This window comes from Protopterus annectens, chromosome 9.part0, assembly GCF_019279795.1.
Source record: "Protopterus annectens isolate FY-2018-M chromosome 9.part0, PAN1.0, whole genome shotgun sequence".
In the NCBI taxonomy this organism is placed as follows: Eukaryota; Metazoa; Chordata; order Ceratodontiformes; family Protopteridae; genus Protopterus; species Protopterus annectens.
Window position 1 is genome coordinate 450021820 of NC_056743.1, and position 25796 is coordinate 450047615.

Sequence of the window (25796 nt, forward strand, 5' to 3'; positions counted from 1 at the left end):
TGCATCCTGGTGGTTAGTTAGTTTGCCTGCAGGGTCACTCTGGTGGAGTGGTGGGAGGTAGATGCTTGTGTGATGCGTGTGTGCATATGTGTGGCCATGTATGCACATGTGTGATTGTGGGGTGTTCATATGTCTGTACCCCCCTTTGGGACCGTGCAGTACATGGACATGGAGTGCCACATTGCACACCAGGAATACTTGTCATGTACTCACAGGACAGCAAATAGTATAATATGGCCTGTAGCTTGGATCAGGCATCCAGAGGGAAGGTAGACCCCTTGTACACACGTGATATTGCTATCAGCAGAGAGGTCACCTACAGCCCATGTATGCAGCTCTACAGATGCATTGGGAAAGTAATAGTCAACACCAGGGAGTGTATCAACATATTACAGCTGACACATGATGGGCCGACGGAGCAGCATATCCGGCATGTACTGAGCATTACATACACATGACACACCATTGGGAGCTATTATGGGTACAACATAGTAGCCCACACATATAGGGGCCATGCACATCATTTCGACCATACAGAGGGTCCATACTAAATGACAGTATTGAGGCCATGTTACTCCACTACACACAGGTCAGGCAGGTAATGCAGCAACAGGCCTTGTGTTGTGGCCGCTTTTGTGGGCATTTAGAGGACTGTGATGTTAATGAGTGGTAGCAGTGTGTGTATGTTAACAAGTGGGATGCAGGATGGGGTAACACATGGACATACACGTGGGGGTGTCCGTAAAGCCATGCACAGGTAGGTAGTACGGAGATGTGTGTGTGTGTGTGTGTGTTTTGTGTACTGTTAAGCAACGCTGCACAAGTTTTAAAGTGTTGTTATTGTTTTCCACCACAGTTGGCAAGGTTGGTCAGGGTCTCTCCTGCACCCAATCTGATGTAGGTGTCCATACAGACACTAATGATGATGATGATGATGATAATGGTGAGGCAAAGGTGGGGTTTTCAGAGGCCGACACTGCGCCAACATTTGACATACCCCTTTTAGCCACCCCACCCCCACACACAGTTATAGTGCCTATACACACCCCAGCACCAGTGGCCATAGCAGAGGGACAGCTGGCATTCAGTGGCAGTGCACGGTAAAGTGTGGTAATCATGCCTACTGTGTTCACGCCCAGCAAGCATAGTTGGATGTCCGGCAGGCTGCCACATAGGCAGATGTCCCAGGGTGCTTGTGGTAGGGCTGCTGGACATCATGCCCCTGGCATAGGCAACATAGCTGCAACCAGCAGAAGCATGTTCCAGGCTGTAATGGCGACGCAAACACGTATTGAGCATTACACCAGTCAGGGCCTTAGATTGCAGAGAGCTGCACTAGTGACTGTAGGTGACAACCTCCATGAAGTGGCGGCTGCCATCCGTGCTTCCAACGAGAAAGCAGATAGATGGCATGATGAGATGATGGCCCTCAAAAGCTATGGTGTGTCCGTGCTTCGACGTGGTGGGGATGCGGTGACGCCCACGTGGATGTGGCCCAGCAACACCAACAGCTGGCACTCAACGTGGGCATGCTAGGACACCAAGGGGCTCCCGTAGTGGCAGTAGCAGCCCCAGCAGTGCAGGGGGTGTGCTGTCCACACCACACCACAGCAGGCCACGTGCAAGTGGTCCTGTCCAGTCCCAGAAGGATGTGGTACCAGTGGACAAATGTCATCAGCAGATGAGAGTAGCACTTCAATGCCTGTACCTGCATGTGCCCATGGAACCCCTGGCAGGCACAGTCCGTGTGTCCGTGGCCGGAGGCAGTGAACTGCACGCCCTGCCAGGTATGGTCTACAGCTGTCCATAAACACCTGTGTAGGGCAGCCATAAGGCAGAACTGTGTGCATGCATACCCACACACTATGCAGACACACCTAGGGCAACCACATACCTACACACACCACAGCACCTCAGCCAGCTCCCCAGAGTGCATCCCTCATCCACACACATGGTGTGAAATGTATGGCCCACCCTCGGCCTCTGGTAGACCAACACCACACCCTGTGCATGTGATGATACCTGTGCCCCATCCCACCATTGATACAGGGACAGACTGATATGGTTCTGTTGCACACAGTGACTGTACACCAGTATACCACAGCCCTGCAGTGTAACATGTAGGGTGTAGAGTGTGAGGCATATTTAGCAGGTAGTGTAGCCATCCAGCAATGATGCCATCTAGCTGTTAGTAACACTGCTTGGTTGTTGTCTCTAAACTGATATGCAATTGTGTTGTAGGTGTACATGTGTCAGCACGAGGATGATCTGCGGTCATATTGCACAACGGGGTATGTCACTGTGCTGACACCATGGCAGTGACATATCTGGGGTACAGTTGAACACATTTCACAGGTTACTATACTGGGGTATTGCCTTGCCACATGGACAGGTGACTCGCTGAGGCATGTATACCCTGCAACCTGATGTAGACACATCCACATACACGCACACTGTTACTTGCCAACATTGGGACTGGACTTCTACTTAGCAATGTAGTGATACTGACATGTGTGGCCTACATTGCACAAACACTGCCTTAACCACTCTGTATCCAGCAGACTTTTTCTACCCAGCAACAAAATGAGCAGCCCTTGCAGCTCATGAACTCAGGGCCCTTTACACTGACGTCACAACACATGACCACTACGCCATGACCACTGTGAGGACAGCTGTTGTGTTACCAATATAGCTGTCATTACCCAAATTGATTGGTATTGAACACTTGCCTTTATGTCCTAGATTGTGTAGTCCTTCTCATTAATATGATTGTTACATCACATATGTTGTTTTCTCATAATGTACACATAGCAGATACATACGGTGGGATACATGTGGGAGGGTATACGCAATCATGACGTCTACTCATGACAAGTATATGGTTGTATGCATATAGGTATATAGATGTCTATACATACACAGGTATACACATACATATGTCTGTATACACATCTGTATAGTGCTACATATATGTGGCCATGTGTACACCTCTTCGTATGTACATATGTATACATATCTATATATATGTGTATTATATATGTATATATATATATATATATATATACATATAGATATATGTGTATATAACTATGTATGCACATCCTGTGTCTACAGATATGCCTAGTTATGTTGGTGTGTAGTATATATATATATATATATATATATATATATATATATATATATATATATATGACTATATGTGCATACATGTCTGTACCAATATACCTACTACTGTCGATATATCTGTAGATATCCATACTTTTAGTATATGTGCATATAGGTTCATAGGTAGGTACTAGGCTGTTGGCCCTAGTGCCTATATAAGTCTAGCCAAATGGTACCCTGGCTTTTGCCACCCAAGAAAATTATTTTCCTGTGCCTCTGTCAAGCAGAGCCACAGAAGTGATCCCCGGGGTGAATTTCATATCTCCCATCCAATCATCAAGATTTTTTTTGAAGACTGCCAATGAGGAGCTTTGTTTGATATAAATAGGTAGTTTGTTCCAGAGTGCGGGAAGTCTCTGAGACAGGAATCTATCCCTCCTGCATGTTCTGTTTATTGTGGTGACAAGGTTTAGGTCCCTAGAGCGTGCAGCTCGGAGGGATTGGGATTTCTTTACGTGGAGCATGTCCAACAGCTCTGGGTTTGACATAGCTTTGTATGTTAGGCGGAGATCGCCTCTGAGTAGGCGATATGCAACAGAGTAAAGCTGGAGTTTTTTGAGACAGTCTGCGTAGGGCATCTTTTTGAGGCCGGTAATCCTCTTTGTGAGGTATTTCTGTGGCCTTTTGTGTTATTGTTTTGTGAGGTACATACCAAAAGGGGCGTTGTACTCTATAATGGGTCTAATGAGTGATGAGTAGAGGGGAAGAATTACCTCTTTTTTCCTGGATGAGAAACCTTTTGTGATGAGGTGTGCCACGTTGAAAGATTTCCTGACTACTGTGACAATGTGATTATCAAAGGAGAGACTACTGTTCATCTGTGTCCCAAGGTCTCTTATCACACTTTCGGTGTTAAGTAGACTACTGCCTATGTGGTAGTTCATGGGTACAGAGTTTTTACCAAAAGGGATGACAATGCACTTTATGGCATTGAGCTTGAGGCCATGGCTTTGACACCAGGAATCTGTCTCAGTGAGGCCCTTTTGTAGGATGTCCACAACGTTAGGAGATTTGATTCATGGCTCCTAGTTTGTAGTCATCTGCGAACTTTGTTAGCCAAAGACCTTCTGTGTTAGCCTGTACTTCAGAGAAGTAGATACCAAACAGGAGAGGACCTAGGACTGAACCCGGTGGTACTCCACTTGTCACTGGTCTGAATTTTGATTTAGAGTCTGCTACTTTCACAGTGTGGGTTCGGTCAATGACCCAGTTGGCAACCCAACTTGTGACATAAGGATTTCTACCTAGTTTAGTGATAATATATATCACTATCTGTATATGTGTAGACCTATATTGCTCTTTGTATGTATATATCTGGGTGTGTATATGTATATCTATGTACATATACGTACCCATATGTATATGTGCAATTTGAGATATATATATATATATATATCTGGATGATTATATATGTACAGATATTTTCACCATATGCCCTGGACACGGGAGTGTAGACCTACCCCAGCCCCTATAGTCCCAATGTCATAGTGCAAGTGGATGTCAGGTATGTGTATAGCAGTTGTATTGGTAGACTATTGCTACTGTAACTGGGATTGTCTTCACGGACATGGTGTGTGGGAGGTCACATCTGCTTTTCACATGTGTGCCATTGGCTACTGACAGACATCCTAAGGACATTCTGGTAAAGTACCACTGCTAGCACGTAATGGCCCCGTGGACTGCAGCACAGATATTGGCCAATATATGTGGACATTCTGGAGCACTCTTTACAGTCCGGAGGTATACACAGAACCCCTTAGTGCTAAACATGTGTACCATGCATGACAATGTGGATGTTAACAGCCATGTAGATGGGTATAACACATAACAACTGGTATACATATGCCACCATAGGTTATGTATTCACATACCCTTGTCTGGCCTGACACATAATAATCGCTGGTACAGGGGTGCCATGGCCACATACTACCCACTAGATATTGACCTACAGCTGTACAGCATCCCGCTGCTCTGTCTGACATACATGACTGTTTAGGGAGACCCGGCAGCAGTACATCCAGCAAGTATCTCCACATGACATCTCACTGGGTAAGTACACTAAGCTGCTAGACATGTAACAATGCACTGTGTAGGCTACAGGCAGACTGGCTCAACACTGGCCAACATCTCCTATGGGGAATGCACATGTACCTGCATATATAGCAGGCTCTGCTGGCATGTCACAGCACAGGGTATGATACACCTGTGTGAAGGTGCATAACCACATCCAGTGTGAACACAGCCACATATGGTAAGCTAGCATAAAAGTACAGTATATGGACTATCTGTTCAACACCATCCTCATATGTGCCACTCCCAGACTAACTCTACATATACTGGGCTGCTACACGGTGTGGTCTGCTGTCTGTCTGTGGTATGGGACATGTGTGTATGGCCCTACAAACATGTAAACCAATACGGTAACATACAGTGGAGCAGCATATGACATCTGATAGGATGGGACCTATAACAATGACATCTACCACAGTCTGTACACAGGCTACAGAAAATGTTAACAATACACACACTGTTGACATTCACCATAGTTACACAGACCTCAGTACTGTACAAATGACCACAGAATGTCCTGGCAATGTCGTCAAATATTACCCGTACTGTACATAACATGTGTAGCAATCTTATATCTCACTGGTTTGCTATCAGATATGATGACACTAATGATGGTGTACAGCACATATGCACCTCTTAATGCACGACATATGTACAAAGGTTGACAGAGTTGTGGCTGGAAGCACATACACAAGGCCAATATTGACATGTTGCTGTGATAACCTCATACATGTACTGTCGTAACAGGGTTTGTTGCAACATGTGTCATGTGAGGGATATGAAGTCAGTAACTGTCACGGCTTTCTCCATCTACAGACTGCAATCCTCATACTACCTTCTGCAGTTCATAGATACGTGCTCTGTGGGTAACACATGACACCAAGGGCACAATACACTGCCCAGTCTGCAGACAACCCTGCAGATGCATATTCCTCATAAACATAGAGCTGACATGGCAGGTATTACAACATGTAGGACTTTCATATCCACACACACACACTGTTAAACTAACATTACTCCACATGCAGTATAGCAGCACTTACAGTCTGTAGTCAGGTCAGGCACATCCCCCTCCTGTGTGTTGCCCTGTTTCCACAGTGTATGTTAGAGGTAAATCCCCAATCCATCTCAGATGATGTTCGCCAAACAACAGATCTAGTTCCTGCCCACAGTGGATGTAAAGGCCCAACACCAACATGATGTTCCTAGATATTGGAGTGTGTTTCCATGCAGTTGGCTATGGGAATGTTACCACAACTGTTCCACATGCACTCAGCCAGAGGAGGACTGCAATTGGTGCAGAGGGCATCAGCTGATCATGCCATCAGTTACAAAACACAAGCTGCTGCCTAGCAAAGCAGGTGTACATCCCACATCCACCAGGGAGGGTGTGAGAGGGACAGAAATTGACAAAGTATGTCAGGGAAGGTGTGAGTGAGTAAAACCTAAGCATGTTTGTGTCACACACCTACCAGTACAGGGTTTCAAACACCTGACTGACTATGCATAGCTTTTACATGTGTATGCAGTTATTGCATGCGCTACATAGCTTACATGTTGGTGAGCTGTCCAGACTTATATGTGCTGGTGAGTGACATCTGCAACACTGTTGCGATACAGTAGGTGTAGCACAAGAGCCTGTCCACATGAACAGGTGTCAGCGTCAACACAGCCACACTCTCTAAGGGACTCGTACACATTGCCACACTTGGCAGGGTAACGAATACACTTTCTAACCAGTTACTTTGCCTGAATACAGTAATGCATAGGTATCAATTGGCCCACAGGGGTTATCCTGGGGTTCTATGGTCAAAGGGTATGTGACGGTGTCTGACATTAGAGAGCATGCTTCAGTATGCCAATGGGGGTGGTACTGGGTGTGAATGTGGTCGGAAGCATCATACACCACGCACACAGACACAGGGTGCTAGTACTGGCATGCATGCGTGCATTGCTTCATGGATGTGTAGTGGTTGACGGTGCCAGACAACTGTACATGGCTAGGTGAGGGGTATACCTTGGCATTAGGCCATATGGGAATGGTCTGCATTATGGCTACGGAGTGTAGTGTCTGGCATGACCCACACAGGTGGGTATAGTATTCATCATCCAGTCACCTGGATTATTATTTTGCGTGGCCAGTGCTGTGCAATGCTTGCCATGTATGTATTCCTTACACCATGACATGGACGGTGTTTGGGATGTGCACACGTCCCACATTCATGTACAGTGGCATGTGGAATTGTACCTGGTTTGTCTGGCCCAATATGTATACACAGAATGTTATCAGATGTGACAGTCCTGCCCTCATGTGGCAGGGCCAGGTAATGGACAGCAGGTAGACCCTGAACCTACATTGATAGCATGCAGCTGGTATTCCCTGGTGTTAGTGGCATCTTTCCAAACAGGGCATGTGTATAAGGCATGGTATGTCCTTTGTGGATCACATTTGATGGAAACACAGTTGTTGCAGGCTTCCAGTAGGAAACATACTGAAGGCGCACTGTCTGCAATTATGTGCCTATCGTACTGATGGGCAGGGTGCCATGCTCTCTATAGGCCACTGCATTCACAACATAGCCACTATCAGTCACCAATATACAGTGTACTACACACATTGGCTGTTGCCTTGGCATGTGTGTGTATGAGACATGGGTTGAGAGTGTGCTCTGGGTAATACTGGGGTTGCTAACTGTGAATGCCTGGCCTTGATGTCACATGTATGGGTATAGATATGCACCTCAGCCTTTTGGCTATTTCACAGCTGTTATCCCTGTACAGTGGACATTGTGATATTTACTGGGGCCACCATATAAGAAATTTTCACAACCTGCTACACATTGGGTCCATGTGTCACACACGCACACCCACCTCCACACAGGATCTGAGGTACAAACGTGCACACACACACACACACACACACACACACACACACACACACACCTGTCATGTCCGGGAGTAGAATCCCTACCTAAGTAGTTTATTAAACTACAGCACTACACAGTTATAGTACGCGCCACGGTGATTACTGCAGTACTCCTTCCCCAAAGGTGTATATCACACTGGCTGACATCAGCAGGATTGCCAAAGTAGGGCATTTGACATGTACTGAGTGTGACTAGCCTAAAATGCATTGCTCCCTACACAGACGGTGTAACACACACAAAACATCCATAACCGACGTGTGGGTATAGAACCCCTAACAGACCTCTATAACACACTACATCATGGAGCTGTTCTAGGACACACCCCGGGGGTGACTGGAAGACTCCTTTCCCAAAGGTGTATAACACATTGGCTGACATCAGTGGGTTGCCAAAGTACGGCATTTGAAATGTACTGAGTGTGTCTAGCCTCTAATGCATAGATCCCTACACAGACATTGAAAAACACACAAAACATCCAGAATTACCATGGGTGGGTGTAGAACCCTGCCAGAGTTCTGAAACACACTACAGCAGTATGCAGTTATGGCACATGTTGCAGAGATTACTGGGTTGCAGCCTTCCCAGAGGTGTATTTCAGGGTGGATGACATCAGTAGTCTTACCAAGGTAGAGCATTTAAATTGTAGGGGGTGTGCCTACCCTAAAAAGCATTGCTTTCTACAAGAGTCAGACAGACACACACACACACACACACACACACACACACACACACACACACACACACACACACACACACACAGAGTTGCCAAAGCTGGGGTTAGAACTCCTACTTAACTAGTTCATCACACTACTGCAGTACACAGTTAAGGCACGTGCCACAGAGATTACTGGCCTATCCCTTCCCCAAAGGTGTATTTGACATTGCCACACTTGTCAAAGTGGACCATTTGAGGTTGTAGTGTCTGTGAATGGACTCAAAAGCATTTCTCCCTACACTGAAAAAGGAACACACACACACACACACACACACACACACACACACACACACACACACACACACACACACATACATACATCCACACTTGGCATGTCTGGGAATAGAGCTCCCTAGTTTAGCACACTACAGCAGTATGCAGTTACAGGACGCACTATAGAGATTACTGGCCTACAATCTTCCCAGAGGTGTATTTCTAGGTGGATGTCATCAGCAGCCTTGCCAAGGTTGAGCTTTTAAATTGTTAGGAGTGTGACTACTCTTAAAAGCATTGCCCTCTACACAGTCAGACAGACACGCACACAGACACACACACAGTTGCCAAGTCTGGGATTCAAACTCCTACCTAACTAGCTTATCGCACTACAGCAGTATGCAGTTATGGGACACGCTATGGAGATTACTAGGCTACAGCTCTCCCAAAGGTGTATTTCACATTGGATAACCTCAGCGAGCTTGTCATGGTAAGGCTATGGGGTGGGCAGTGTGTGTGCATGGGCCATTACCCATTCATGTAGAGGTTGATACGCCACATGCGTTTACACACAGGGTCATATTTCACAGGTACGTGTATACAGTTGCTAGATGACTACTTCCTTGTACAGTCATGTTGCCCAGCTAGCACGTGCATCACATGGTCTGTAATGCTGACAGATACTGGTGGCTAGTATCTGCAGTGAGTGACATCTGCACCTCATGTGTTTGGGGCCCTTTGGCTGTGTGCTGGTTGGGACAGGCCTGGATGGCTCCTTGTCACAATCACCCTCTTCCACACATCTTTGACCGTCTACCTTTGGCTTATTATAGTGTGTTGTCCTTGCATATATGTCTGTATTCCTATCCACTGTGTGTGCAAGGCATGAGTGGTGCATACTGACGAGTGCCTGCACTAACAACTGCGACTGCCAGATATGTCTGGTCCACTGGTGTTTTTAGACATGGCCTTCATGTTTTTGTGTGTGAGCATGCCCAGTATGACCTTTCAATAAGTTGTTGACTTACATTGCCTTCATTTCTCTTTACATTGCCTTCATTTTACATTGCCTTTATTTCTCTAAGTGTATGAGCATGCCTAGTATGGCCGTCTGTATTGCATGTGTGGGTCAAGTCCATGTAGCTTGTACTGCAGTGCTAACCTTTGTGTTGTACACCGACAGGTAGCATGCTGTCTCTGCAGGGTATCCATCGATCATTTGGCATTGACTGTTACTACATTTCTGCATAGCAGGGCTGGGCACAACTGACTGTTTCTACATTTTTACACAAGACTGGTGGGGGGGGGCACACCTTACTGTTACTATATGTCTACGTAGGATTGGGGGGGGCACACCTGACACTTGTACACATTTGCTGGGACTGTACTGGTATGTCAGGTACTCCATTTCAGTCTGTAGTCTTACCTATTGTGCTGGCCAGAGGCATACCATTGTACTACAGATCGTAGCTTTGGTTGCCCTACATATTATTGTCTGACTTCCTATCCTTCAGAACTAGCATCCCACTGCCTGCCCTACTGTGGTCACATTTGCTGGGACTGTACTGGTATGTCGGGTACTCCATTTCGGTCTGTAGTCTTACCTATTGTGCTGGCCAGAGGCATACCAATGTACTACAGATCGTAGCTTTGGTTGCCCTACATATTGTCTGACTTCCTACCCTTCAGAACTAACATCCCACTGCCTGCCCTGCTGTGGTCTGTCTGTGTAGGCCTGGGGGGAGGTTAACCATAGCCATCATTCTGGGGCTATGGCACAGGCTCTGTTTGGGTTTGTCCTGCTGGTGAGACTGTTGTTGGATATGTGAACCGTCCTGACTGGCATGTGTGGGTCATATGGACACACATGTCGCTCAGCACATTTCCTGCAGTGGGTTTTGTCACCCTGTGTAGTACTGGCTACTATGGTGACTCCAGTATGTGTTACAGATGTCATGGTGCCACTATGGGTGTCTACTGTCTGCTGCCATAATATTCAGCCACCCAATTCCCTTGCATGCTCACATCCATACCATATCTACAGGTAACAACACATTTTACTCCATTTGGCAATTGGTAGGTTGATTGACTTACCTTGTGGGTGTACCAGACTTGCAGATGGTGCTGGGGGGCTGCCTATGTTAGATGCGCATAGTACACTCCCTATATATGGTTGAGCACAGGTAGTATCATGTTTGGCATCCCTTTTACTGTATGTGCGAGTCAGAGAGAGGTGTCATTCCCTGGGTGTTTACTGTGTCAGTGCATGTGCTATGCATTGCCTCTTTGCCAAGGCCAGGGCATACTGGGCACGCCTCCTTCTGCCTACTGGGGCAGGCTCAGGTTGTTCCTCCTCTGTGTCACTCTGTGCCTGTGCAGGCCTTGGCATTGGTAGGGGGCTGTGTGGCCCTGCCCAATGCTGTTCCTGCTGCAGCTGTTTCCGCGGGATCATATTGTGTAGCATAGTACATACCATAACAATTTGGGTACATGTAGCTGGTGAGTACTTCAAGGCTCTACCGGATGTGTCCAGACACCGGAACCGTGACCTGAGCATCCCAAACACACACTCTATTATATGTCTGGCCTGTGCGTGTACCTCATTATGGCGTTGTTGTTCAGGTGTGTGTGGATTTCTGATGGGTGTTATCAGCCACGGCTCCAGTGTGTATCCAGCATCCCCCACTAGGTGACCGTAGGGGATGTCTCCATTGACAAATCTCTGGTACAGCTGCGTCAAATGCCATATATGGGAATCATCATAGCTTCCAGGGCAGCCAGCATACACTTTCATTATAATGCCCTGGGTATCACATACGACCTGGCAGTTGATGAAGGGGATGCCCCTGCAGTTGATGTAGGCCCTACCCTCCTCACCGTGTGGTGCTTTGATGCATATGTGCGTGCAGTCTATAGCACCCACTACCCCAGGGTATTCTGCTATTTGATGGAAGAGACTTATATTGCTGGTCAACACCTCACGGGTGTTGAGGGAATATACATGCTCACTGGCATGTGCTGACATGGCATCCAGGAACTGGTGGAGTACTCTGGATGCTGATGCCTGTGAGATCCCCATGATATCCCCTGTTGTGCTTTAGGAGGTACCTGTGGCTAGTATACCTAGGCCTGCACATACCTTGGTATCCACTGGGATGGGTTCCTCTTGGTCATTTTGGTGCGACAGGTGTGGCTGGCACAGCTCAACACATTGCTGTAGGAGGTCTCTCTCCACCCTATAGCACTCTATTATCTCCAGCTCATGTAGCCCCTGGTAGGTTACCCTGGGTCTGTACACTCTTCTCCATCTCCTCACTGTGGGTTGTTTGGCAGCATTCACATCCTCACCACCCTCAGCCTCTTGCACATGCTGTTCTATGTTGCCTGCTGCAGCCCTTCTCATTGTGTAGATTTGTTAGTTAAAATGTCCCTGCTTGTATACACCGGTGGTGTAGAGTGTGTCCAGAGGAGAAGGTATTTGCTTAGTTTATAGTAGTTCAAATAAAGTAAATAGGAAGGAGAGCGTCAGGCAGGTTATCCACACTTGACGTTTACAATAATTCCACGGTTCTAGGTAAGTTGTCGGTTGACCAAAGAGTTTTTAAGCATTACCAGCTTTACAAAGTTGCTTAGTAAACCAGATGTTCTAGGCGATACCAAATTTACAACGTTCCACACCTTGGCCAATAAATCCCCTTATACAAATTCAGCAACGTTCACTTCACCTCGTTTCATTTACGAAAAAATGGATCGACCAAGGCAAATAATCCAAAAGCTTTAGCTTTATTAAAATACAACAGATTGGCAAGCGCTTTCACCCGTAGGCTTCATCAGGCCACAAATAAAATATGCATTCAGGTTAAATTTATATATTAATCCATATTAACGTCACTTCCTTTAATTAATATAACTCTCTACTCGCCTTACTAGGCTTGCGTATCTTTCCATATATAATATAAGGAACAGGTCACTTTGAACAACTTTCAAAAAAGCAATCAACACTCTAAATACTTCATGATTTACAAAAAACCCATGCGCATAAATAAAATAGCTATTTATCTAATAAAAAAATATATATATACGAATAACGTGCATTAATTTTAATGAAATTTTAATGAAATTAATGTGCATTAGGTAATACAGTTTTTATATACTAGTATATTTCATGTAAAAATACGTGAAATGCGTTAAAATGAGAAATTGTATGTTTATTCATATATATATATTTTTTTTTATTAGATAAATGATATGGTACTAGTGAATAGAATAGATTTTATAATATATAGTTTTAATATATGTATTATAGGGTAGATACTAGTAATGTACTATAAATGCACGTGTAGCATAATCCTATATAGATTAAGTGCCATACATTAAATGCACATTAGATGCATACTAATTGAATAGTAGGTAGTACTACGTTAAGTTACTGCATACGCATGACATAGTAATGAACTCGAGCATTATAGCCATAGGTACATGATTGAGCTATGGTTAGTTAGTATGAATTTTATGTTTAATGCTCAATGTTTTAAAATTATAAGTTTTTAATATAAAATGATTTCTAAAATTTTTTATATATATTTATATATTTTTTGATATAAGTATTATAAATATTTATGTATCACTTTGTCTTATTTTAACGAACATTGTGGCACTGTATTATATATGTACTTGTGGCACTGTATTATATATGTACCTAAGTGATATGCACTTTTATCATTGCCTTTAAATAGATATTCAGTTAAAGCGCATATTATTACTAATTTTTTAGGTTAGACTTAGATATACAGCACATATATATGCTAAGTGCTGAATCAAATATACGCTATTAATGTATATATTTTTTAATGTGCATTAAGTAATACAGTTTTTATATACTAGTATATTTCACATAAAAATACGTGAAATGCGTTAAAATGAGAAATTGTATGTTTATTCATATATATATATATATTTTTATTGGATAAATAGCTATTTTATTTATGTGCATGGGTTTTTTGTAAATATTCATGAAGTATTTAGAGTGTTGATTGCTTTTTTGAAAGTTGTTCAAAGTGACCTGTTCCTTATATTATATATGGAAAGATACGCAAGCCTAGTAAGGCGAGTACAGAGTTATATTAATTAAAGGAAGTGACGTTAATATGGATTAATATATAAATTTAACCTGAATGCATATTTTATTTGTGGCCTGATGAAGCCTACGGGCCTAGAACATCTGGTTTACTAAGCAACTTTGTAAAGCTAGTAATGCTTAAAAACTCTTTGGTCAACTGACAACTTACCTACAACCGTGGAATTATTGTAAACGTTAAGTGTGGATAACCTGCCTGACGCTCTCCTTCCTATTTACTTTATTTGAAATACTTAACTTTTTAGGAGGAGCGTATTTAGATAGCCAATATTTGTACTTTTAGTTTATAGTAGTGTTCTGAGCTGGGCTGGTCTGCTGCCTGTGTAATTGGCTGATTCTGATACATTTCACCTGCCAGCTAAGCTAGTTCTCCTTGATTACCTTCCTGCTGCTGTTTTCCCTTCCCATTGCCTTTCTGTTTAAGCCCATGTGCACACCGTGCAAACAGAGTGCTGAAATGTGCACACTGCTGCTATTTCCAGGTTTAACCTCTTTTTTTTTTTTTTTTCTTCCTGTACAACCTGGTGCGCGGCTTGCACAACTGCTTAGGCTTTGTAAAGACTGCTAGGCCGGTTTAGACACACCCTCTAGCTTAGCTGTGCTAAGCTAGGAGCAACCCCGAGCCACAGGGCCACTGTCCGCTTACAGTATGCCTCACAAACACACCCCCCATGATGTCACCTACCATGAGATCCCCAGTTGTGCTTTCCTGCTCTTACACTGTTGGGACCTGACTCACATCCTGTGGAAAACTGGGATTCACTATCCTTCCCCTCATTTGCATAGGATTGCCTGTTAATGCATAGTAACATGTCTCACACCGAGCCTCCCCCTTTAGCAACCACTACTCACTGGTCAGGTTGTCTTCTGCCTGCCATTGACTTGCATGGCAGTATACTGACTTTAGTTAGAATGCTTAATTTGGGTTAATTTTGTTATTTTACCCCAATCCTGTTTGTGCACCACTGCCCTATGCTTAAACAGCCGAGATCAGCTAATAAAAAATAAAAGTTGATTTTTTTTAATTTTTATATTGTTTGCAATTCCAGTGGCCTTATACTTGGTCATTGGCATGCTTACTATATGATATGCAGCCTTTATTTGGGGCGGTCATGCTTTGTTTTGGATTTTGAAGAAATGTACTCTGTTACTAACCGAGTACATTTCTGCAGATTGCACTAGTCCTGCACGGACGGTCGCAAGCATCCTGGATCTCAAATTCACCTAATTTGCATGGATTTCTCCTGCAGGAGCTCTTGTTCCTGGATCGTACAACAGACATATTGCCTGCTTGAGCTCCTGCACCAATCTTGCACGCCGTGCAAGCTTTTGAGAATCTGGGGGATGAGCTGTAGCAGGCTAGAATTGTCCCAGTGTTAGGGTCTGTTTTAGTGGGTGAGAGTCCCACAGTACCAGGACACGGCTGGAGTCTGGTCATCATTAGCTTTCACCTACTTGCAGTGCTAAAAAAATTTTGCTCCAGACTAATTCTAACTATCTATTATGAATGCTACGTGCTATGAGTTGTGCCAACATTATGTTGTAATTTTTTTATCCAAATTGCCACTTCAAAGGGTCTATTACCTCCTAACATCTGATTACTATCCATACTATATAGGGACCACAGAAGTTTTGCATTACTTTTTAGGAGGCTTCTTCACCCATGTTGAGAACCACTGGTTTAAGCAAAAAAGTAATATATTACTATTACTAGTTACTATTTTGAAAAAGTAACTACTTGTATTACTAGTTACTAGAAATTGTAATATATTACAGTAGTATATTACTTACTATAATATATTACTCCCATCACTGCTATTGATCTAGAGCAATGGTTGCCCATGTTAGTAATAACCAGGTCAAGGAATTTGCTTCCTGTAGTGAGGGTAAGAATGAGCTGGTCCAGGGCATTGGAAACTATGAATTCCAGGAAGCTTTGGGCCAGTGCATTGGTGCTTGAGTAGTTTTCCCAGTTGATGGAGGGGTAGTTGAAGTCTTCTAGTATGAGAGTGTCGGGTTGGGCCTTGATAGAGTCCAGGGTGCTTAGGAACATGGAGTGAGATTTTAGGGACATGTTTGGGGACCTATAACAAGCTATGACCTGGATCTCAGTCTTACCCAATGTTAGTTGTACCTGAAGTATCTCAGATGCATTATGCTGGGCTGCTAGTCTGGAGGTGTGCGTATCCTTTATGAATATGGAGACCCCACTGCCTTTGGAGCTTCGGTCCATGTTTTGGGGCCGAAAGGTGTGGAATGAGTTATAGCCTGGTAGTGCAGGGGTGCTTTCTGTCACTTTAAACCAGGTCTCCGTTACAGCACAAATGTTGATGTTCTCCATTTTGAGGAGTGCTTCGAGCGAGTGCATTTTGAGAGTTAGACTTCTAGCGTTAAGCAGCATGACCCTCAGATTGCATTTATTTATAGCTGTTACTGTGGTAACTTGGTCTTTGGAAATCTGCCTAAAAAAGGCACTATAGGGGTGGCAAAAGCCTTAGCCAGTACCCAGAAACCCAGGGGTGGCAGATGCAGGCCATCTCTGGCAAGGCATGGAGGTCTGTCAGTCATGTCATTCCAAGTAGACAGATACTGGATCCCCTTAGAATGACACCAGAAACTTGGCCAGTTGTTGAAGTCAATCATTTTTTGTCTGTACTGCATTATCATTCAGGGTGATGGTAGGATATTGCTCAGGGCTAGTGTCATACTGCTTGGGCCACATAATCTGAGTTCCACCATGTCTCTTTTCATGTAGTCTAGGGAGGTGCATCGCAGGTCATTCACACCCACATGGACAATGACAGAGTCATACTTGTACTTGTGGAGTGACCTGAGTGCGTGTGTTATGTGTCGGACTCTGGCACTTGACAGACAGCTGACTGTTACCTTCTCCTTATTCAACCTAGTGAGTGGGACATCTGTGTACCTCACTATTGAGTCACCTGTGATTAGTGTATTGGGCAAGGTGTTTAGCCTTAGGGGCTTAGGTTGAGGGGCACACTGTGGAGGTGAGCTATGTGTCCTGTGGATTGTGCTGTGTTGTGTTGGTCGAGTGCGTTTCTGTCTTGGAGGTCTCTGTTGTTTGGGTAAATTTCTATTGAGTGCCTCCACGAAGGTGGGTGTGTGGTTTGTGTTTTTATGTGAGAGCTGTGATAGTGGGTGTTCTGGAGGGCTATGTGTTCCATGTGGTGTGGTGCAGGTGTTGACCTTCAACTCTTGACTAGCTAGTCCAGTCTTGGCTGGAGAGTGCATATCTTCCAATTTGGTGATATAAGTGCATCTCTCACAAGTCTGAGTGTTGGGAGGTAAGAGGAGAGGGTTGTCTTTGTACATAAGGCAGTTGCTACACTTCCTCAGAATGCCCAAGTGTGCCAGATTAATAGGAGAAAGCACAGGGAACATCAGTGGAAACATGGCTCACCAACAACCAACTAATCCTAAATCCCCCCAAAAAACAAACTCCTACTCTTTCTCTCAAAAACTCTTCCCATTTCAAGGCTACTTTTACTATACTGTCTCCCAATAAGACTCCAATAGTACCTGAATCTAGCACCAAACTCTTAGGTGTCACTGTAGACAATCAATTTATCAGGAAGACCCATCAGAAACTAGGCCTCCTATACAGAAATAGGAAGTTTCTCACTTCCAAAGCTAAAGTAACCCTATCTCATATCATTCGCCTACCCAGTCTACTATATGGTTCTCAAATACTCACAAATCTTAATGCCACACTCCTAGCAAAACTTAACTCAACCTTTAACAAGGTAGCCAGATTCTCTGCCCATCATACTTATCACTATGTCTCACTTAAACTGGCTGGAACTACCCAACCTGCTTCTTCTCTCTCAGCTTCAGATTATACACTCTGTACTATACCAACTTTTCTAATGCCCTAACCTATCCTCCTTTATATCCCACTATTCTCCAACTAGATAACTCCGCAGTTCTGACCAAGACTTACTACTTAGCTATAAACCTAGGACTAATATGGGATGCAACCAATATAGCTATCACCCTTCCATTGCATGGAACAAGCTTCCACTTCAAATTACATTACTGAATCAACAAAAACAATTCAAAGCAGCTGCCAAAGAACATTTAAAAACTCTCTGGTCCTGCCTCTGTATTCAGCCACCACAAACTGCTTACTAATTGACCACTATTCCCTAACTTTTAACTTCTACTCTCTTACTATTTTAACACTTCTACCCCTCCTGGCCTTGCCTACCTGTCTTTTTTAAACTTTGATGTCCTATGCTTTGGGTTAACTCCTCTCTCCCTAAATACCTCCTTAAAATCGTCACCTGAAAGTAACTAATGTCTACATTGAATTAATACTTAAGACTGTAACAATGTCTTTCTTACATTGCCTGCATTACTAATGATGGCTTGTAAATATTTGATACTTGTATAATGTCATCCTTTTTTAAATATTTGCCTCTGTAATTTTTTTTATTGTATTGTATAACATTTTGGAGATTTTCTCCATGGGTCTCTGCTGAAAAAGGACTGATTACAGCTCATTTGGACTACTCCTGGTCAACAAATGTAAAATAAATAAAATCAGAGACCCGTCGGTTGACAAAGGATGAAAGCAGACAACACAGATGCATTGTTATGGTGAGTACATAACTTTTGTTTCAATTCATGTTGATACTGCCAACATATAACTGAATTTTGTATGTTACAGTTGTAGTAGGCTTGAGTATGGTGTTTGTGTACATCTCCAAGGGGGTGGGGTCCTTCACTTGATCAAAAGTATTTAAATCACTTTGGGGGGGTTTATTAGATTGATCTCCTGAGTGGACATGAGGGATTAGTGGTGCTAATTTAAATTGTCCAAATTAGGAGTGTTTTCAGGCCCCCTAGAATGGAGAAGTAAGATATATGAATTGAAATTTAGATTTTGCAGTACTAAGGATAATGTAGACGGAAATGGAAAATGTATTTTTCCATGGCAAACCTTGAGTCAATATTGCATCAATGTTTTGAGCCAGATATTATGCTAGAAGGGTTGTATGTATACTGCCCTTCTAAACCTTAGTTGTTTGAGATTTGTGAGACTTTTAATAAAGGCAAAGGATTTGGGTGTTATGATGATTAGAATAGTTTTTGGTTTCTGCTAAATAGGCATCATGCATTTGTATTACTGTTGGCAACTCCTTTACAGTAAGAATGAAAACACTGTTAGGGTTTTGTGAAGTTATAGTGCTTGTCATTCAGATGCTAGACTGTGAATGATTTGATAAAGTGAAGTGGGTGTCCGGCATTTGAGCTGTCCTAGGATAACAGCACAGGTAAACTTATATCTGTAAGCTGGGTACTGGAGGTTTTGTATTGGAAGGCTGAACTTACAGTTGACTTGCCCAAACCTCTTTGTTTTACAGAAGTGAATGCACGACTGAGTTTGGTTTGTTAAACAGTAAAATGGTATTCTGTTTATGTTGACTGTTTCTAGTTTTGTTTTATTGAAAGGTGAGTATGCGAGACTAAAAAATATCTTTCTCTCACTCAGTTAAGTGAATGAAAGAAAATGATGCCATGCAAGGTGAAATTTCAAAATGCCATTCAACTGAGTAATGTTTTTTAAATAGGAAATTTAAGTAATGTTTTTGCAATAAATATGTAACATTTATACACATTTGATAATGTTGTAATAAGTGAGCCAACAAAGATGGTTAATAGTCATATCTTAAACCATACTGGTATGCATACTGAGTGTGCTGCTGAAATGTGGTTATCTGTTTGGTAGTAGGTATTCAAAGTATTACTAACCTGTGGAGCATCTATGTTGGCAGTATAAGGTGCATTTTATGCATAACACCATTTTATAAAAGATATATCAAACAATTGAATATAAAAAGACTGTTAAAACATTGTTTGAATCATCATGAAGGTGCACCATTTTTTTTAAGTCATAATAGTGTTCTTTGTTCTGTCTTTAAGCTGAACGTGTAACTGACCTGCATATAATGATGTAAACATGCTATGGTTTATTAAAAAGGCAAAAAAGAAAAAGAAAGAAAATAATGCCAATATGGCTTCACAAGAATATTAGGCAAGCAGGTAGAGCAAAAGACAGGCTTAGAAGTGGTGGAAAGGAAGGGTGGGAAGGTAGAAGAGGCTCATCATAAGGAGCATAGCAAAAAAAAAAAGAAAAAGTAACAAAGGTGGTAAGGGTAGCAAGGGCTAAATCTGAAGGGGAATTCACAGAACGGGTCAGAAAAGGAAGCAAACTTTTTATGTATGTAAGAAAAAGAAGAACAGCAGGGATAGACTTGTCCAGGCTGAGGAAAGATAGGAGGGTGATAATAAAAGACTCTGCAAAAGCAGAAGGAGTGAATGAATATTTTACTTCTCCCAAAGGAAAGAAGGGGAATGTGCCTCACTAGTGCGGGGGGGGGGGCAGGCCAAAGTGAGAACAGACACTAGGAAAGAGATGAAGGAGGTACAGCTAGAACTGGCTGCAGTTAGGAAAGATGTAGCACTTAGACTAGATGGGCTGCCCTCTAGAGTCCCTAGGAAATATTGCCAGCTTGTTAGCAAACCCTTGATAGAGATCTGCATTTGCAACCCCCAAGATGGAGATCTTCAGCAAATCACTAGTTAGTACAGAGTTTCCTGAACATTGGAAGGTGGCAAGAGTGGTACACGTATACAAGAGTGATGCAGAAAAAAATCTGCGGATCTACAGGTTTGTTAGTTTAACAATAGAGAGAAGGAAAGTTGGAGAAAATCCTGAAGGGAAGGCTGGCAGCATTCATACAGGAATGGTTCTCCAGATAACAACCAATATGGGCTCATGGTTACAAGGAGCTGTGAGTCAAATGTGATTTAGTTTTATGATGGGTTTCGGGTGAAACTGACAAAATGCTGGTAGACATGTTCTACCTGGACTTTAGCAATAGAAACTTTCCAGCTAAAAAAAGTCCATTCATATATGTCAACAGTTTTGTAAAGTTCAGTACTATAATGGAGAACAAACCTCTTTCTGTTTATCCTGCTTTTTTTCGGAGCAGGTCCCAACAGCTGCAGCAACAGGGGAAATAGTAGCGACTTCTGTCTGAATATTTGTAGTAAGTCCCTTCTTCATCATCCCCTTAGGAGACTGTTTTCCATTTTCCATCACAATTGGAGGACATACTTCTATAGACAGGTGAGTTCTGTAGACATTTCAAGAGGTTTTTCAGTAGAATTTCTGATTCCAACTGTTTCACCCCTAATTCCTCCTATATCCTCTAACTAGGTAGGAATTGAATTGGATAACACAAATAACACTTTTGATTAACAAAATTTATTTGGTCCTAGATCACTAGGATTGACAATTTTACATTAAATTTTCTTTACCCCAGAAATACAAAACACTGAGCCCCTTGCCAAGACCTCTCCAGCCTAAATCTGTTAATTTTAAGAAAAATATTCAAGATCATAACACTAGAATCTTTGCTATTCTTTATAGAAAATGTATGGTAATGTTGGTTGTGGAAAATGCTTGCATTCATATCTCAAATAAATCCCTGTCATGGTGAACATTTGAAATTCCAAGCTGCAGATTTACTCTGTTGGTTTTGCAACTCTACAGTTTGGAATTTCCACAGTATAAAGAATATTTACAGACTATGTAGTTCCAGTATTTGCACAGTGAAAGAAAAGGGCAAATAAAGACAATATTTTGTCCAGTTGGCTGCTTGCTTGTAGTGCCAATTCAAGAAATCTGTAAAATCAGAAAGCAGTAGTTGTAAAACTCTTTCAGTCTTTGGGAACACCCACAAACTACAACACGAAAACATGTTTATAATTTCATAAGCTGTGACCATCCTAGGACTTTGCACAGATGAAATGCTTTTTTTCACTTGTATCGTGTGTCAGTGATGTCTTTTGAGGCTGATTAATTTATTCTTCATTCAAGACTGCATGTCTTTGCAGTATTGTTTGCAGGTGGCAGCTGATCCTTCAGTTAGAAGTTTTCATTAAGTGATAAGTATCACCATCCTGGGATTTAACCTTTATGCTGGAAAAGTTTATTATGCCTCCCACCTTTAAAGCTGCAGAGTCAGTGGGCCTAAAATCCCTTCCTAGAAGTGTTTTTTTTTTGTCTCACTAGGAGTTACCATTTAAAGGGGAATCTGTAATTTATAAGTTGTGTTGTGCAACCCCCCCATGTACATACTTTTAACATTTTTATTTACTTTACAGGTAGGTGAATTGGACCACTAGGGCTATTTTTTGACTTGTAACCAAGTTTTAATAACAATAGGCCAATAAACATTAGTTAAATATTAGTTAAATATATACAACAGAAAGTAAAGTTGTTTTGAGCAGATAATTTAACTAGTATTAGAAGATAATGTAACAGCCGTATAACAAGGGATAATCTAAACTAAAACATATTATGGGTTGCCTACAGTATTGTAGACATATTGTACAACCTGTTGACTAATCCTCACAGCACTAAAAGAAATAAAAAAATAATTGTAATTTAAAATTTAATTTAAATTTTTCTTAAAAAAATAATGTAATTATATGACTACATTTTTGCAGTGTTGTGGCACTTTCTTGTAATTCTGTGATCTACATCTGTGCATCTCCTTGGTGTTTCCTTCTGGAGTAAGAGTCTGAATTTTGCTTTTAATGTCAGTACAGCTGAGAATTTCTTAATTGAAGATGTGGAGGGGTTTAGACTATGGGCCTAATAATGGAAAATGCATTGATGGAGCAAAGTAAAACATACTTTGGAATGACCAGTAATGTTGGAGTTGATAATAAGAGTTCTTGTCATTTGTCAAAAATTGATTACCTTCCAAAGTAATAAGCAGATGTTCTAGCTGTGTAATCTATAAATCAGTATGGCATTTAAAATTCCTGAATGTAAATTGGCATCTGTTAGGCTTTAAGGAAAATAATGCAGTGAAGTTTTCGTTTTTTGGGATACCAGTGATAAAATGACATGTATTGAGTAGTGTTGTTTGCAGCCTGTGAGTGTTCTTAACAAAGGTAAAGATGATAACTGGCAAGGCATACTTTAGTTTTGGGTTTAGTAATCTTTTACTTAGTGCTTGTCTTTTATCCATTATTACAGAGTTGCTGATATTCTAACAGGTGACAAGGAGTGAAAGTAAGTGTCTTATTTATTACAGATGATATAGTATTAATGCATTTACTTAGGTAAATCCGACAGCTGTTTTAAGGACATGTTGACTTCAAAGTTGGGTTTAACCATACTCCCAAAATTTGAAACATTGCACATGTTCAGCACTGCCCTCGCCTGGTGTGGGAATGCATCACCTTTCTCATTCTGTGATTTGTTGTATTAGGACACACCATGATGCACGGTAGCAAACCTTGCCCCTGGTGTGCTGCAGGTGGACATTGTAATTATAATTAGTAAATATCATTGTATTATTTTAAGTTGTTTTTATAGGACTACGAGGCAGTGGAACTTAAAATTGTGTATGGGTGGGGGACAACCCCCTTGGTGGATGTGTGTAGTCTTTCACTCTCATTAAGTCAGTCATGCCTGATATTACAGTTTCAGAAATTTTTCTTAAACTTTTTATTCCTCACAGAATAAAAGTAACATTTTAAAACAATTACCATGCTTAATTGACAGCCCCATCGAAATGTCAAGTCAGCTTGGCACCACCCACCCCTGCACAAATAACAATGGTGTGTCCTAATATAATAATCGCCTCTTTTACCATGTAAGGTGAGCTGGTATTCCAAACTGTGTAATCTTAGTTTACACATATTAACTTGGAGGCCAGAGTTGTTTGGGCATAACAGTGGCAAATTGTCACTTATCTCTGCAAAGACCGCAGCATGCAGGTTATCTTTGACTCATTTAATCATGTCATCAGCATACAATGTTGCATTTATACTTCACAGCTGTAGCATTGTAGTATTGAAAAAACTGTAAAAAGTAGGAGTCCAAGTACTAATCTCTGTGGTAGAATGTGAGTTTGATTGTTATTGCTTAATGGGTCCTTTTAGAACAGTGTTAATACAAATTCATAGGTTTATAACTAAGCAATTGGTCAGCAGACTGTTGCACTTCTAGCCAGTATCCTGTGACCAAAGGTGAGAATAAACCCAGTACTTTGTCTCTGTATGGCAAACACCTTAAGCATTTTGACAAACCGTAACCCCTAAATTTGAAGGTTATGTTTTAATAGTAGGTTGCAAACAAAGGTAACACAGTGCTACATAATCTATAGGGATTAAGTTAAGGAAACCATCCTGAGTAATTAATGGAGCCAAGTACTTCAGCAGTGTCTGCAACAAACACCCCACTGAGTTCAGAGTATCCCTTTGCAGTGAAAATGAGTTAAGTGATGCAGAATTGTTGTTGCACTGCGTCTCTTTTTAAAAAAAACATGCCAAAGTTCACAGAATAAATCCTGGAATCCTACCTTTTCCATAATGTTGGCCAGAGTGTGTAAAGTTAAATAGTATTTTAAGCAAGTACTGGGCAGCTGTTGAGGCAGGAGACAACTGTACTTTCATGGATCAAGAAAAGTACTGGTATTTAGTGAGGATTTATATATTAGCAACTGTGCATATATTTTAAGAAAAAAACGAGAGCCTGGCTGCCGATAACATGGAATGTCAGACCAGCGATTTAATTAGCTAAAAGAACATCGGTAGTCTAGAATTGAGGTGCAAAGCCCAAAATGTTTTCTGATCTTTTGGGTAAAACTAGTAGCTGGTCAGTGGTAGGATTAAATAGAAGAGCAAGTAAGTTAGCAAGTGTATTAACCATTATTTTTGCAAAGTTATAGCTATGTTCACTAGTAAGTAATATGGCTTAATTTCTTCTGGACACCTCTGGTGTTTTCAGAAAATTAAACCTGTCTGTGCTTAAGGAAGATTGCTTTTGTTTTTGTTTGTCAGCCTTTTAGAGTAATTATTTATGCAGCACTACTTGCTGAAGTTTTTCTTTATATTAGTGGGCTTGTATATCTTTGAGGCAGCTTTTCTCTTTGCAGATGTCTGTTAATTCAGCTGTTAAACCATGAGCTGGCTCTCCCTTAATCCCTTTAGTCTTATCAACAGAAGTAGTAGTAGTAGTCATAGTCAGTCTGTGAAGTTATTTCAATGCTATCATATAATGAATATTACCCAGTTTCCATCATTTATCGTCATCATCATCAACCCCCCCTCCTTTTCCCTTTTTATTATACATGACGTCAGGGTGTCACAGCAGCTGTCACCACTTCAAGAATTTTGATGAGAAGACAGAAGGGATTGTCTTTGATAAAATAACAAATCATCATAAATTACATGACTTTTTCCCAGTGTTTAGCACCATTAGTGTGATATACTTGTTAACAGACAAAGTAGAAGTCATATCTCCAATGTAGTCTTTTTTTTCAGTATTCTTTAACAGCCTTCCTTGGGACTTGCCTAATATTAGATGAGTACCCTTTGCAGATGACATAGTATTAATCAATTTATTTAAATAAATCTGATAGCTAGAAAAATCCATCAGTAACAACCTTTAGCAAAATATGGAAATAGCTAGTAAATAAAAAAAAAACTTGGTTGAACTCTTCTAAAGCAAATGCTGTTT

The 25796-nt window shown here is 41.8% G+C and overlaps 1 protein-coding gene across 3 annotated transcripts in view; it reads left to right on the forward strand.

The window, feature by feature from the left end:
* AP3M2 (adaptor related protein complex 3 subunit mu 2) overlaps nt 1-25796 on the forward strand; it is a 767971-nt gene that overhangs the window by 39239 nt on the left and 702936 nt on the right. The window contains exon 2 of one of the 3 annotated variants that reach the window (XM_044082988.1): nt 23307-23342. The exons of the other annotated variants lie outside the window; for them this stretch is intronic. The gene's annotated coding sequence lies outside the window, so the exon portion shown is untranslated. The remainder of the gene's footprint in view (nt 1-23306; nt 23343-25796) is intronic. 3 annotated transcript variants of the gene reach the window in all.